The sequence below is a fragment of the Castanea sativa genome, chromosome 4 (genome assembly GCF_040712315.1).
Source record: "Castanea sativa cultivar Marrone di Chiusa Pesio chromosome 4, ASM4071231v1".
Classification (NCBI taxonomy): Eukaryota; Viridiplantae; Streptophyta; class Magnoliopsida; order Fagales; family Fagaceae; genus Castanea; species Castanea sativa.
This window is the reverse complement of record NC_134016.1, coordinates 728,018-744,268: the sequence shown is the minus strand read 5'-3', so window position 1 is coordinate 744,268 and position 16,251 is coordinate 728,018. Positions and strand designations below refer to the sequence as shown.

Here is a 16,251-nt window from a genome sequence, read left to right as displayed (position 1 = left end):
TAAGAAAAAAATTTAATTACTATACTTTTAGCAACTTTTTAAGTGTGTGTAATAATTTGCAGAGACAAAAATTTAAGTAAAAGCAAGCCAAATGGCAGAAATCACAAAATTTTTAATTATATTATGCTTTTAGTGACTTTTCGCAAATGATTGCAGGTGAGTTCAAATATTGAAGAAGAAGAGTAGAATTTTTCAAGTGCTGCCAAGGTGGTTGGTGATATTAATTTCTACTATTTATTTCAAAAGCCATTAAACCAAATTGTAACATTTATATATTTCATTAGTGACATCCAATTAAGTATTCATACCAGGAATACTCTCACCCATTACGAATATAAGAGGATAGAAGAGGATATAGGGTAGTATGAGTAGACTTACTGAGCATTGAACTGAATTGGGTTTTGTAAATGACCAATTACAAAGTAAATCATGTACACATAATGCAAATGGAAAGAGAAAGAAAACCTGAAGTGCCTTGGCATCAGTTGTCATCAAGTGAATTAGACGCAAACTTCTTGCCAACTTCCTGAGTTAGTCTCGAAATTAGAGCAATCTGGCCACCATCAAAAGTCAAAAACAATATATAGATATATTAGAACCATCAACACCTTCAATGTTGTCTGAAATTTTAAGTTAAATTTGTTTGCACTAGTAGAACTGGGGATCACATCATTTCAATGTCACCCCAATAAAATTGACCCCCCAACCCAAATATGAAATGAAAAATCAGCAAGACTTTCATCCACCCAAATATCAATGACTTTCTTATCAAAAGGTGTCAAACTACAATTCATCAATCTGACTGGACTTAATCTATACGTTGTTTGGTTACATATGAACACACACCAGTTTGAATTAAATTATATATCCAAATCCCAAATGGTCAAAGAGAAAACATATTCAAGTACCTTGGCATTAGTTCTAATCAAGTTGGTTATTTTTCCCAGACAAACATTTCTGAGCTTCATGAGTTTGCCTTAAAACTCTAATTTTGGCAGGTCCCTTCAAAAGGTAAAAAGAACATAAATAGAAATATAGTAGAATAATAAAACACCTTCAGTGTTGTCTAAAACTTTATAAGAAAGTGAGTTAAACTTTGCTTACACTAGTAGAACACGGAATCACATAACTTCATGGCCCAGTAAAACTGACCACCCAATCCAAACATGAAAACAAAAATCAATAAGACATTCACCCACTTAATTTCTCAATCTTATACAACTCAACCCTATTTTCCAACGATAAATTCGCCCTAATAAATATAGCAATTATTACCCAGCCCAAATCATCAAAATCTATTGCCAAGAACTGATCCATGAACTATCACAGTATCAGTTCAAGAATCCAGGTGTAGCTATTTGACAACAATAAGTAAAGGTTTCAAGAAACACATAGGCCAAGAATTAGCATGTGGACTTCAGGCTCTAATAGTGATGAATCCAATATTTAAAATTTCCAAATTTACAGAAATTTTCAATTTTGAAAAATAATAAGGTAATAATTTGATGAAAGAAAATAGGTTGGTAAATAGAAATTTGAAAAGAAGCAAGACAATTGATAACAATCAGAAAAAACAAATTACTATACTTTTAACAACTTTTTAAGTGTTTGTGATAGTTTGCAGAGACAAAAATTTAAGTAGAACCAAGCCAAATGACAGCAATCACAAAAAATTTAATTATATTATGCTTTTAGTGACTTTTTGCAAAAGATTGCAGAAAATTTCAAAGATTAAAGAAGAAGAGTAGAGTTTTTCAAGTGTGGCCACGGTGGTTTGTGAGATTGATTTCTACTATTAATTTCAAAATCTATTAACCCAAATTGCAGCATTTATATATTTCTTCAATGGCATCCAATTAAGTTTTCATACTAGGAATACTACCACCCATTACAAATATAAGAGAATGGAAGAGGATATAGGGTGGTATGAATAGACTTACTCAGCATTGAACTGAATTGGGTTTTGTAAATGACCAATTATGAAGTAAATTATGTACACATAATGCAAATGGTAAGAGAGAAAACCTGAAGTGCCTGGGCATTACTTGTCATCAAGTTAATTATTTTTCCAGATGCAAACTTCTTGCCATCTTCCTGAGTTAGTCTTCGTCTTCAAAATCCTTCAAAATCTAAGCAACGTGGTGGTCGTTCCCTTCAAAAGGTAAAAACCATATATAGATAAATTAGAACCATCAACACCTTCAATGCTGCCTGAAATTTTAAGTTAAATTTAACTTGCACTAGTAGGACTAGGGATCACATAATTTCAATGTCCCCAATAAAATTGACCCCCCAACCCAAATATGAAATGAAAAATCAGCAAGACTTTCATCCACCCAATTTCTCATTCTTATGCAACTAAGCTCCATTGTCCACAATAAATTCACCAACATAAACAGAGCAATTACGACCCTATGCAAATCAACAAAATCTACTATCAAGTTTTAGACAGCCCTAAGCAAAAGAATTGATCCATGAACTCTTACAATATCAAAATGTTGATCGAAATAATGAGTATGTGGACAGCTCTAACAGTGATTGATTCAATATTCCAAATTTCCCAATGTCCAGAAAAATTCAGTATTGAAAAATTTGTAGAAAGAAAATAGGCTAGCAAACAGATATTCGATAGTAGCAAGACAAAAATAGGTAACACTCAAAAAATTGTTAAATAGACTATGCCTCTAATTAATTTGGTAATTTACAGCAACAAAAATTTGAATAGCGGCAAGCCAATTTGAATAGTAGCCATCACAAAATTTCTAATTAAACTCTTGTTTTAAAAGCTTTTCTCAAATGATTGCAAATAATTTCATAAATTGAAAAAAAAAAAAAGGATTTATTAAGTGTAAGCAGAAGGGTTAGTGAGATTAATTTGTACTATTTATCTGAAGTACCATTAACCCAAATTGTAGTATTTTCTTAATCGGGTCCAATTAAGAATACTCTCACCCATTACGAATATAAGAGAATAAAAGAAGAGGAAATAGTAGGGAAGTATGAGTAGACTTACCAATCATTGATTTTAACCCATGGAACGTGGCTAATCTTGATCCGCTCATTGTCTTCAAATTCGGGGCAATCATAAATGATCAGCGTTTTCAATTGGGTGAGGCGTCGCATGGCTTCCTCCGTGGGCAGATGCACCAGCTTCCAGCAATCTAAAAGATACAACTCTTGAAGAGAGGAAAGATTGCCAAACCACTCTGGCAAAGCTACCATCTCATCAGATTCCTCTATCCATAGAATTTTAAGGGCAATGAAGTATTGAATTTGGTCCAGCAGGAGAGGCACAGCGTAGATTAGCTTTAGCTTTTGGAGGGAGGGGTAAATGGAGGAAGTAGAAGGCAGACGAAGATCCCCATTCTCCGAATATATAACACACTGTAACCCATTGGGTGGGTCTTCAATGGCACGCCTTATTATGGACCCGACACCTGGCAATGACATCAGATTAGGACAAATACTCTACTACCAACTTCTGAAGGGACCGGACACCTGGCAATGAACTCAGCTCACGACAATGAGATACTACCAACTTCTGAAGGGAAACGCAGGTGCGCAGTGAGTCTGGCAAATATCTCAGTTTATTACAGCATCCAATACTCAACTCCTCAAGGCAAGGAAACACAGACAACACCTCATCTGTGGTTGTCAACTCCTCTGCATCCTTCCACTCTTCTAGGGTTTCCATCCCCTCCAATTTGAGTATTCTCAATGCCGGAAATAATGTAGTAGTATTTCTGTAACTCCCATCACTGTAAAACTCACTTCCTATACATCTTACCTCCTCCATCCCTTCCATTTCAAGAACCCTAAGACAGGGTAATTGCCCCAGAGTGGGAACTTCTTCACATTTCATACAATATCTCAAATTGATCTCAATCAAATTGTGATATAGCGAAGACAAACCAACCCATGATGGGAATTTCTTTCCTCGGTAGGAATTGATTGTTAAGCTTTTCAAATTTGGGTGAGGCTGGAGGCCTTCCAACACCTTTACATCTTTATCATAACTGTCCTCTACCCTTGAAGATTTCCAGTCTAATCCCAACTTGAATATTTCTTTTTCTTTTAATTTTGCACTTTTGGCTTCTTCCTTATCTTCCACGTTCTCTAGATTGTATATGTTTATTTCTCCTTTGAGATTCTTCATACATCCCAATTCTTTAATTCGATAACCTTCATCTGGACCCACATGAAAAAATTGCAATGTTTGAAGGCAAGTCAACCGCCCCATATTTTTAGGGATTTCTATAAATTTATTAGTATGAATATGTCTTAAGTTAATCAAATTGCTGAAGTCTTCTGGAAGCTCTCTTACACCGTCTTCAATTCTTAAAGTTTGCAAATTGTATAGTTTGGTGATGGATTTTGGTAATTCCTTAATTCTAGTTCGAGAGATGTAAAGAAGTCTCAAATGTATTAATTGCTCAATTGAATTTGGCAACTCCACTATACTATCCCCGAATAATTTTAAAACACGTAAGCATTTAAAATTTAATAACATGATGTCAAAGTTGAAATTTTCTGAAATTAACGTGCGCAATTTTGTAAAATCAACCCCACTAAATGAACTTCCTAGTGTTGTTTTGCCATCAAGTCGGGCAAATAAATGTCGAACATTTTTGACACTATCCACTGGATCTCTCTACAAAATCAAAGTTTCAGATTTTGAAATTAAGTGTGCAAAATCGTGCACCAAATCATGCATTTTGCAACTAATAATATTACCATAGAAATCCTTTCTAGCATTTTGGAAAAAGGAAGTGGCCAACAAAATATTGAAATACATATCACCAATATCCTCCATCACCATATTAGCTTCTTCAGCTAGTTCAAGAAATCCTTCAGCCATCCAATATTGAATTAATTCATCCTTTTTAATGTCATAATCTTTAGGAAAAATTGCACAATATGCAAAACATTTTTTCAAAGATGGTATTGGAAGATTATCAAAGCATAACTTTAGCGCTGGAAAGATACCACTATTATCATCATCCAACAAATACCAAATTTTATCATTTTGAATTGCTAACCATTCATTTTCATCACATTTAACGTGCATTGCTTCCCCTAAAATTCTTGCAACCAATGGAACCCCTCTACATCTTTTAGCAATCTCCATTCCACTGACCTTCAAATCAAAAGTTGGTGATTTTCCTTTATTTGCAAATACTCTTTTTTCTAATATAGACCAACAATCAGCTTGTGATAATTCTTTTAAGTGATGCGGAGGAAGTGTCCTCAAAATCTCTGCTACTTCCTTGCTACGCGTTGTCACAATAATGTTAATTCTAGAATTGGAATTAATCCCATCCAAGAGTCTCCTTAAAATATCCCATTTATCACGGCCTTCGATCCAAATATCATCAAGTACAAGAAAATATTTCTTCATTTCTAAATTAGTCAAGTCCATTTTGAGAGATTTATAAATCTTTATTGAGATTTCTTCAACATCAAAATTTCCACCGACATGTACCCATGCTAGCACATCAAAGTGTTTATTTATTTCTTCATGGTTATACAATACCCTTGCTAAAGTTGTCTTTCCAAGACCTGGCATACCCACGATTGGAAGAACAGATATACCTTGTTGATTGCTTGAACTAATAAGTTCGTTCACTATCTTTACAACTTCACATTCTCTTCCAATAACTTCTGAATCATTGAGGAATGAATCCTCATTCTTGTCCAACCTAATCTTGATGATTGATTTCAACAACTCTGTTCTAAGACCAAAGCCAGCTACATCATTCACAAGTTTATCCAACCATTGTTTGATGGTCTTAACGTTATTGTGATTGCAGAACGACAAGGAACATACCTCATCTATCATTTGGCTTTGAATTTGTACCTTTTGCCGAATGATCTCATAGTCAAACTCGTCTAGCACATTATTAACTTCATAAGCTACATCCCTAAGCTCCATTAACCATTTCCTTACAGACTCATCACTTACTTGCCTCTTTTGATGTAACACAACTTTAATCTTGTATAATGAGTCAAAAAGACTTTCCAGCTCCTCCTTAAAACCCCACTTAAAAATGATATCCTTTGTGGCAAGTGAAAACGCTTTGGTTACTAGTCTACCCACAACATCATCGAGCACAATTTCATCTATATGTTCTTCCTCGCTCTGCAGAAGAGACATTAGCAGTTTCAAAGTGTTAAACTAAAAGTGTGGTTTTGTTACAAATAAACAACTATTTGTAGAGTTGGGACTAGATAATGACCTGTGTGACAATTTTTTCCTTTGGAATCGTTGAAATTGAAGTTGAGGGGATTGTACTCCCCTTATCACTACTTGAGATTGAAGCATTTTTAAGTTTTTTGTTAGTCCCTTGAGTTGCTTCATAAGCTTCTTTTTGCACATCTTCAGGCACAAAATCACATATACGAATATCATGCCCTTTAACTCCAGCCAAGTGTGATTTAATCCTTGATGCACCTCCAGGGAATTCATGTTTACAATAGTTACATTTGAAATGACCCTTTAGGTCCTCAGCGTAATCCCAAAATCGATCTCTCTTTCTTCCCATATTTTTTTCCTGATAATAAATACATAAAGAATGCAATATTATAAACAAATATAAATTAAAAAAATTGATGTAGAAAAGAATAAAAATAACTTTATTCTGTTTCTTTAATAATATCAAATAATTAGTTTATTTCTCTGTTTCTCTAATATATATATATATATATATATATGGAGAGAGAGAGAGAGAGAGAGAGAGAGAGATTGTTCAAATCATATAAAATATAAATACATATATCGAATATTATATTCAGTCATTGATATCATATGATATAGTAATCCTATAGGAGCATGCTTTAAACGTTAAAGATCCATATTTTTTCTATCTTCTCGATAGTGGTAGACATCAAATTATTTAATTTTTTCTTCTTCTTTTTTAAACCAATAGCATGAAAGACATGCTACCAAAAAGAAAAAAAGCATGAAGGAAATGTCATAGTGCACTTACTCTATTTATTTGCAAACAGATAGATGCAATCAATAGACGCCAAGAGGAGGGAGAGGTAAACTTTGGGAATTCGGAAGAATAGGATAAAGAAAGGAAGTAATAGTATTGCAACTTATTGCTAATTTGTAAACCCAGTTCAATTATTGCAACTTATATATATATATATATATATATATATATAAGTTGCGTTCAAATTTGATGGCTTGACTGGTTTGACTCTTTAAATTAAGTAAATAACAGCTGTAAAATTACATTACATATATGTATTTGACTTAACCAGTGTTTTCCGTAGAATTATTAATGTGAAACGGAAGTTTCCACTGGTCGATCCATGTCTTTTAATTTCTTTCATTCTCTCTCTCTATAATGGCTAACGAGTAACGTGTGAAACTTCACTAAAATTTTCTTCTTTTACATTGTATGGTATTACGGTACAATGAAAATTTATATTGTAGACACACAAAAAGTGGTAAATGTTTACACATTTACAAAATATGATAAATGTAAGTGCACAATCGCGCCTGGACCCAAAGACCAACGAGGGCTCAGGCCCAATGAGCTTTAAACAATAAAATTTGTAAAGTGTGGATTTGAAATCTAGTTTAGGGGTGTTGGAAGCTTGACAAACTGGCTAAAGTGTTACAATATTTGCAAATAATAAACAAACGTGACAAAAGAACCTCCTCGGACGTAAGCCGAGAACGATCTATGTATTATTTTCTCTTTTCTCTTCCAAAAGTTACAGTTCTAATAATTTCTTTTTAGCTAAACCACCCCCCCTTTTTCTTTACTCTCTTCTCTTCTTAAATACTTCTTCTTCCTCCTTCGTCCACGTGTTACACAAATCTTATCCCCCCCCTTCCACCACCTTCCTAAAGTCCTTAAATAATAGCAGGAAGGTGGTATTTTACTGTTTAGGGGTCACTTCTCCATTAATGCGGCCAGGGAGGTAGGTGCAGGATCTTTTATGTGGAGGTAGCAGCCTTTTCTGAGATATTTCTCTCACACCGTTGCGTTTAGAGGGTACTTGAATCCCCCTCTTAACCAACAGTTTTTCCAGAACTCTGTCTTGATCTTTTTGGCGAATCCTAGGGTCATCGCAGGTTTGTCCGAGGAGGGATTTGTCCGAGGACGAATCCTCGGACCCTCGACTTGTGAGCCGACCTGCAGCCCTAGAGGCTTTTAGTCAAAAATGAACTAGCGTCCATCAATAAAGCCCAAGGCCCAAATACTTGCTTAAGTTCTTTTATTCCCCATAATAGCCCCTCAAAACTTTATTTTTCCCCATCTGAGGAGAAAAATAGAGTTTTGATTCGACCAGAGCTCCCTCCACACGTTTCGTATATCACCACGCGTGTGGAGATCGTTTCGTTCCTAGAAAATGCCGTTTGGCACTTCGAATTCCAGAACGTGTGCATTTATGACCGCAAGTTACACCCTGTTCCCCACATTCAACGGTGAGATGAATATCTAACAGTCCTTGTCGCCTCCTGAAAATTTGGGCTAGACGAATCCAATTTCGAGGCCGCCCCCCGCACGTCATAACGCTTAGAAATCTGCGCCTTCATTCATTTCTTTAGAATTCAATCACATCAGAGCATCAGTCATCACTTTTCTTCTCCAGAAACCCGTGGAAACTCGCTTAACTACAAACTCGTAAGTTCTTACTTTCTCTACTACTTTCTCCTCGGATTCTATCCTCGACTCCCTTCTTAACCCCTTTCCTCTTGAAACTTGCCCTTTCCTTTCTCCTAGATAGGTAAATTTAAGTGCTTAGTTGATACCGCCGCTGGGATGGAAGGCTTTAGGGCCAAATACCAGATTCCCAGTGACATAGGTTTGAAATATTGTCCGACAGAAGCTGTAGGTGGTTCTAGGAAGACGGGAGAGATTATCATCCCTATGATTGCCTTCATAGAAGGTGGGATGACCCTCCCTATGAGAAGTGTAACTAGGGAATACCTTCGCAACCACAGGTTGTGCCCAGACCAATGCGCACCCAATGTATTTAAGGTCTTAGGAAGTGTCGACGCTCTAAATGAGCAGATGGGCTTGAACCTTACTTGGCATGATGTTGCCTTTATGTATGAATGCCACAAACTTAAGAGCGTAGGTTATTACATTAAATCCTGGTCTAGTGTAGTTAGGTTAATTTCTTGTTTGCCCAAGTCTAATAAAGGCATGAAGGACGACTACCTCATCGCCTCAGGCAACTAGCACGACGGCCCTCACTGCCCAATCGTATGGGGAGATCCATGTGTGACTCCTTAGGAGCTAATTTCCCTACCCCGTACTTCAATCTCAAAATATTTAAATGTTTATTTCCTTTTGCACACCGTTAATTCCGATTTCTCATACGTATTACAGATTTGACCATACTTGGCTTCTTTGATATCCTTTCTAGCAGATAAACAGCACGTACGCCCGCGATTGAGCCACTGCAACGTTGCCGACCTAAACCGCGTTCTCTGTTCAGAAGTCTTTGTAAGTGAAGACCTACAAGTAAGGGCGGCTCATTTGATACTTGGATACGACCTCCTATCCTCGGACTTCCAAGAGATAGAGAACGCAATTATCGCGGGGGATAGACGATGCCGGAGAATAAATGTAGCAAGGCCGCACTTTCTTGACGACCACGACATCCCTGATGAACTTAACACCATCCTATACACGCGACCCATCGCGGCGATCCCCCTCTCGGCGCACTCTCAGACAACCGCTGCCCCGGAGGAGCAAGTGTCCTCGTCGCACTCGTTGAACGAGGAGATAGACCAGTGTCAGCTCGAGGACGTCGAAAGACCCTGGGGAAACCAGTTTGTTGTACTTTCTAACGAGGAGGACGAGCCCGCCGAGGCCTCCGGAATTGCAGGGTTAATAGTTGCACGTCCTGACGACAGTTCCGAGGAGGAAGAGATGGACGTGCTCAAAGGCCTTCTGAACAAGAGAGACGAGCGAGTCGCCAAGAAAGGAGCGGGGGGGTCTCAAGTTCCCCTGTCCTTGCCACCACCCCCTCCCCCAGCCGATCCTAAGCCTCTCGTCGAGGAGCCCAAGAAGAAAAGAAAGGGGGAGGCCGAGGAGGCTGGTGGCGAAAAGCTAAAAAAACAAAAACAGCAGCCACAGCAAGCTCAGCAGCAGAAACCGGACAAAGGCAAGGGACGTGCTCGTTCAGTTGAAAGCGGGGAGATTAGGGACCCCTGGTCGAAGTGCGCCAAGCACCGGCTACTTAGTCTCCCGAGTTAAGAGTGGACGGCGCACCAATCTCCTGCCAGTCCAATAGCAGGGCGTTCCAACAAGGCCACGCCCTCCACCTGGTCGATGTGTTGGAACGTCCTCTTCTGCTGCCCAAGGATATGGAAGCCTTGGAGAAAATGAGCCAGCCTCAGCTGTTCCTTTCTTTGAAAAGGGACTTAGCCCTGGTAAGTTTCACTCCTTATGTACATTTCGTTCTTCATGATATCTATCTATTAGTAAATGTTTTCCTGTGTTTAACCCTCTGATACTTTATCATAGGCCGTTCAAGAGGTCTTTGATGCCGAGAAGTTCGTGGAGGATTCTCGGAAGACGGCTGGAATGGAGCAGGAGATCCAGATGGAGACTAAGAAGTCCCTAGGCCAGACCCTCTCTGAAAATGAGAAGCTCTCTTCTCAACTAGCCAACCTAAAAAGAGAAAGAGACGGCGCCAAGGCCAGCCTGAGAACGATGAGGACTCAAGTGGAGGGGCAGCGCAAACTTCTTCATCAAAAGGATGATGAGCTCTCCAAAGCTTAGAAGGAACGCTCTGACTTGGAAAAAGAGCTTACGCAGATGAAGAAGGAAGCTCGCACCTTCAAGGATTCATTAGAGGCTGCGAAGAAGGCTAGCTACAAGGAAGGGGTGGCGGCGACAGAAGACCAGCTGACAGAGGCGTTCGCGGCCTTGTGCCGAGAATACTTTCAGCAAGTCTGGGGCGAAGCCCTAAACATAGTACGGGTTCCTTCAGCTTCCGAGCTGAGGAAGCCCGAGAACGTTTGGCTTCCCCTTGACATACAAGAGATAGAAGAGGCTCCTGCTATCTCTCCTGCCCCTGAGACAGCTCCTTCTGCTCTCCCTCCTGTGATCCCAGAGCCCATTCCGGATCCTACAGAACCTTCAGGTTCTAATAAAGAGAAGGAAGGGTGTGAAGGTGCCGAGAAGGACTTAAGCCAAAGTGTGGAGCCTATTGTCCCTCCAACAACTACAGCAAACAAAGGAAAACAAGTTCTGTCTTTCTTTGAGTTGGAGTTAAAAAACACTAAAGCTACTAGCACTTCCCAGCAAGACCCCCCTCCAAAAGCTTAGGGCCGAGCCTAGGGCTTCTTTTTCTTTGTAATTAAGATTTTCCATGTAATGTATGTCAAAACAATTAATGAAAGATAGTTTCGTTTGATTTTCATTTGACTTGTATTTATTTTATCTTTGTGTTTACCATAAGAGTTCTCATTAGCACACAGCGAAAGAATGAATGGAACAGCTAAATCCACTCTTAGTAGTTGAACAATTACAACTTTAAACAACAGTACACATACTTGCCTTGTTCCTCGCAAATTAAATTTTAGGAATGTAGAAAGCATGAAGCAATAACGAACGCCTAACAGGCTAACTTAACTTTTGTAAACATCTGTAAAGTAAAGTGTTCAAAAACCTGACAAAAACAAACTTGGTTTAGATGGTAAGTAGTGCCTCACTTTGCAAACCCATGTGATACTTAGAATTTGTAACCTAAAACGCTAATTTTAGTAAAGTGTGGGGTCCGAGGACCCTACCTTACCAAATTTCTGCTTGATACTTAAAGATGTATAACTTAAGATTCTATTTAAACATGGTTCTGTTTGACAAATGATAAGATATCAATTTCCACAAGGTATGTGGTCCGAGGACCATACTTAACCAAATTTCTGTTTGACATTTAGTAATAGTAATTTAAGATGTTAATTTCCCCAAAGTAGAAGGTCTGTAGACCCGGCATAACTAAGGTTCTGTTTAACAAATGATAAGATATCAATTTCCACAAGGTATGTGGTCCGAGGACTATGCATTACCAAGTTTCTGTTTGACACTTAGTAATATATCAATTTCCACAAGGTATGTGGTCTGAGGACCATGCATTACCAAGTTTCTATTTGATATTTAGTAATATATCAATTTCCACAAAGTATGTGGTCTGAGGACCATACATTACCAAGTTTCTGTTTGATATTTAGTAATAGTAACTTAAGATGTTAATTTCCCCAAAGTAGAAGGTCTGTGGACCCGGCATAACTAAGGTTCTATTTAACAAATGATAAGATATCAATTTCCACAAGGTATGTGGTCCGAGGATCATGCATTACCAAGTTTCTGTTTGACACTTAGTAATATATCAATTTCCACAAGGTATATGGTCCGAAGACCATGCATTACCAAATTTCTGTTTGATATTTAGTAATATATCAATTTTCACAAGGTATGTGGTCCGAGGACTATGCATTACCAAGTTTCTGTTTGATACTTAGAGAGTTATAATTTACCAACCCATATACATTCATAATTTAAACTACGAACGATAAAAGTACTTTTTATTAATAATAATACCTTCGAAGGTTGTTTACATTCCATGGGCGTTGTACAACTTTTTCATCAAGATCAACTAATCGATATGACCCTATGCTTGCTACAGAAGCGATCCGATATGGTCCTTCCCAGTTTGGTCCTAGCTTACCCCAAGCTGGGTTTTTGGCAGTGCCCACGACTTTCCTCAACACCAGATCCCCAGGCGCGAGGGGCCTCAGCTTCACATGGGCATCATACCCTCGTTTAAGCTTCTGCTGATAGTAAGCTATTTGGACGATAGCTGCCTCTCACCGTTCCTTAACTACATCCAGGCTCTTCTCTAGGAGGCCGTTGTTATTTTTCGGGCTAAAAGAACTCATCCTTAGTGTGGGGAAACCAAATTCTAAAGATATCACTGCCTCAGCTCCATAAGTCATAGAGAATGGCATTTCTCCCCAGTGGATCTTCACGGCGTAGTTCGATATGTCCATAAAACATGTGGTAGTTCTTCTACCCATCTGCCCTTCGCATCGTCCAGCCTTTTCTTGAGTCCACTGACTATGACCTTGTTAACAGCCTCAGCTTGCCCATTTCCTTGAGGATAAGCTAGAGTGGAGTATCTATATATGATGCCCATGTCACCACAATATTTCCTAAAAGCTCTACTATCAAATTGAACGTCATTGTCTGAAATGAGTGTGTGTGGTACCCCAAACCTAGTGATGATGCTCTTCCAAATGAACCTCTTGGAATCGACATCCCTGATATTTGCTAAGGGCTCCGCCTCGACCCCCTTGGTGAAGTAGTCGGTTTCGACGAGTAGCCACATTTTGTTTCCTACAGCCCTCGGGAATGGCCCTACTATGTCCAATCCCCATTGGGCGAAGGGCCAAGGACTGGAGAGAGGATTGAGAACTCCCCCAGGCTGATGAATATTAGGAGCGAACCTCTGGCATTGGTCACACTTTCTTACATAATTCTGAGCTTCCCTTTGCATGTTGGGCCACCAATATCCCTGAGTCAGAGCCCTATGAGCTAGTGATCTTCCCCCAGTACGGCTTCCACAAATTCCCTCATGCAGTTCTTCCAAAAGTGCCTCTGTTGACTCGGGGTGGACGCATAATAGGTATGGTCCAGAGAATGATCGTTTATACAGCTTCTGGTCCTCTGACAACCAGAAACGCGGTGCCTTTCGTCGGATCTTATCTGCTTCAGACTTGTCCTCGGGAAGAATGTCGTTTTTGAGAAAAGATATCACAGGGTCGATCCAACTAGGCCCAAGCCTTATTAAATGGATACGGGGCGCACCAATAATGGCAAGAGCTGGCTCTAACAAATCTTCAACAAGAATAAGCCTAGGCAAACCCTGAGCCGAGGATGTCGCCAAGGTAGCACATCAAAGCATATGTGTATTTCCACTTCTTGAAACGTGAGACAGGATGAAGGAATCGAATTTAGATTGTAGACGCTTGACCCGGGCCAAGTACTCTTGCATTCTTGGGTCCCTAGCCTCCATGGTCCCCATCACCTGGCCAACCACTAACTGAGAATCTGAAAGCATATGTACTCCCTTTCTGCCCATCCTTTACACTATGTTCATTCCGACCAAGACTGCTTCGTACTCAGTCTCGTTATTAGTAGCCGAGAACGCCAACCTGAGAGATTTTTCGAAGACGATTCCCTCAGGGGATACCAGGACAAGTCCGATACCAGACCCTCTGTGGTTAGCTTCCCCATCAACGAACACTTTCCAAGTTGGAGGTCCTATGTCTGTGATCATGCCAACTGATTTTTCATCCATGTGTGATTCCATCACAATTTCTTCCAACAATGGTTTCGCGAACTCCGCCGTCAAATTTGCAAGAACCTGGCCCTTTACCGAGGTGCGTGGAATGTATTTAATATCGAAAGTTCCCAAAATAGTTCCCCACTTAGCCACCCTTCCAGAGTAGTCCGCACTATGCAACACTGACTTGAGAGGCAGTTGAGTCAGAACCACGACGGTGTGGGACTGGAAATAGTGAGGAAGCTTCCGTGTGGCATGAACTAAGGCTAAAAGTGCTTTCTCCAAAAGTAGGTAGCGCACCTCGGCTTCATTCAAGGATTTACTGACGTAGTAGACCGGTCTTTGCACCCCACCGTCGTCCCTTATGAGTACCAGGCTGACCGCATGGACGGCCACTACCAGATATGCAAACAGGACTTCATCTACTTCAGGCCGGAACATAATGGGTGGCCGAGAAAGATATTCCTTAAGTTGTTGGAAGGCTATGACGCACTCCTCGGACCATTTGAACCCCCTCCACTTATTCAACAGTTGGAAGAAAGGCCTGCATCTGTCAGCTGACCGAGAGATGAACCTGCTGAGAGCAGCGATCATTCCAGTCAATTTCTGAACTTCCTTTGGATTCTGAGGTGGCTATAAGGTTTGAATAGCTCTGACCTGTGCCGGATTCACCTCTATTCCTCTATGAGTAACCATATATCCTAGGAACTTCCCAGAACCCACCCCGAAAGAACACTTCGAGGCATTAAGACGCAACTTGTACTTTCTAAGTACTTGAAAAGTGTCGTCTAAATCTTTCATGTGTGCAGATATCGTCTTACTCTTAACCACCATGTCATCCACGTATATCTCAATGGTCTTTCCAAGCTGCAATTCAAATATTCTGGTCATCATCCTATGGTAAGTAGCCCCAGCATTCTTCAATCCGAACGGCATCACTTTATAGTGATAATTCCCTGTTAGAGTAATAAAGGCAGTTTTCTCCTGATCCTCTACCGCCAGTGGAATTTGGTGATAACCCTGGAAGGCATCCAGAAAACTCATCCGAGGATGTCCGACCGTGGCATCCACCAGCTGGTCGATGCGCGGCATCAAAAACGAGTCCTTTGGGCAGGCTTTGTTTAAATCTGTGAAGTCCACACATACTCACCATTTTTCATTTTTCTTTTTGACCACCATCGTGTGTGCCAACCACTCCGAGTAGAAAACTTCCTTAATAGCCCCAGCCCTCTTGAGCTTGAGCACCTCTTCTTTGACAGCCTCGGAGTGTTCCTTGGAAGAATGCCGAGGTGGCTACCTTCTAGGAACAACGGCAGGGTTGACGTTTAAATGATGACAAATGAAGCTTGGGTCTACCCCCGGAGCCTCATAGGGATCCCACGCAAAAACATCAATGTTGTCTTTCAGAAACTCCAACAAATCCATCTTCTCCTGGTGTGGCAAACGTATGCCAACTTGAAAGAACGTTTCAAGATCATCCGCTATCAAAAACTTCTCCAAATCTTCACATGAGGCTTCCTTTGCTGTCACCACATCGGGCGCATCCAGATTTGTTAATTGCTATAGGTCTTTCACGGTCGAGGTCGAAGACACTATTTCAACCTGATGCACCACTATAGCGAATATGCATTGCCTGGCTACCGACTGGCTGCCAAGAATTTCCTTGATGTATTCTCCCAAAGGGAACTTGACCTTAACATGCAAGGTGGAGGAGGCAACGCCCAAAGCGTGCAGCCACGGCTTGGCAAGGATGGTTGTGTATGGAGAATATGCGTCAACGACAATAAAATCCGCCTCAACCGTTTTCGAGCCAGATTGCACGGGCAAACGAATCTGTCCTTTTGGTATGACAGCTTTACCTTCAAAGCTTATGAGTGCCGAGTCATAAGGAACAAGATCCTCTAGTTTCAACCTTAGCCCCTTGAATAAATC

At 40.0% G+C, this 16,251-nt stretch overlaps 1 pseudogene; it reads right to left on the bottom strand.

Annotated features, from left to right (window-relative positions):
- LOC142631933 (putative disease resistance protein RGA3) overlaps window positions 1-16,251 on the bottom strand; it is a 38,352-nt pseudogene that overhangs the window by 6,239 nt on the left and 15,862 nt on the right.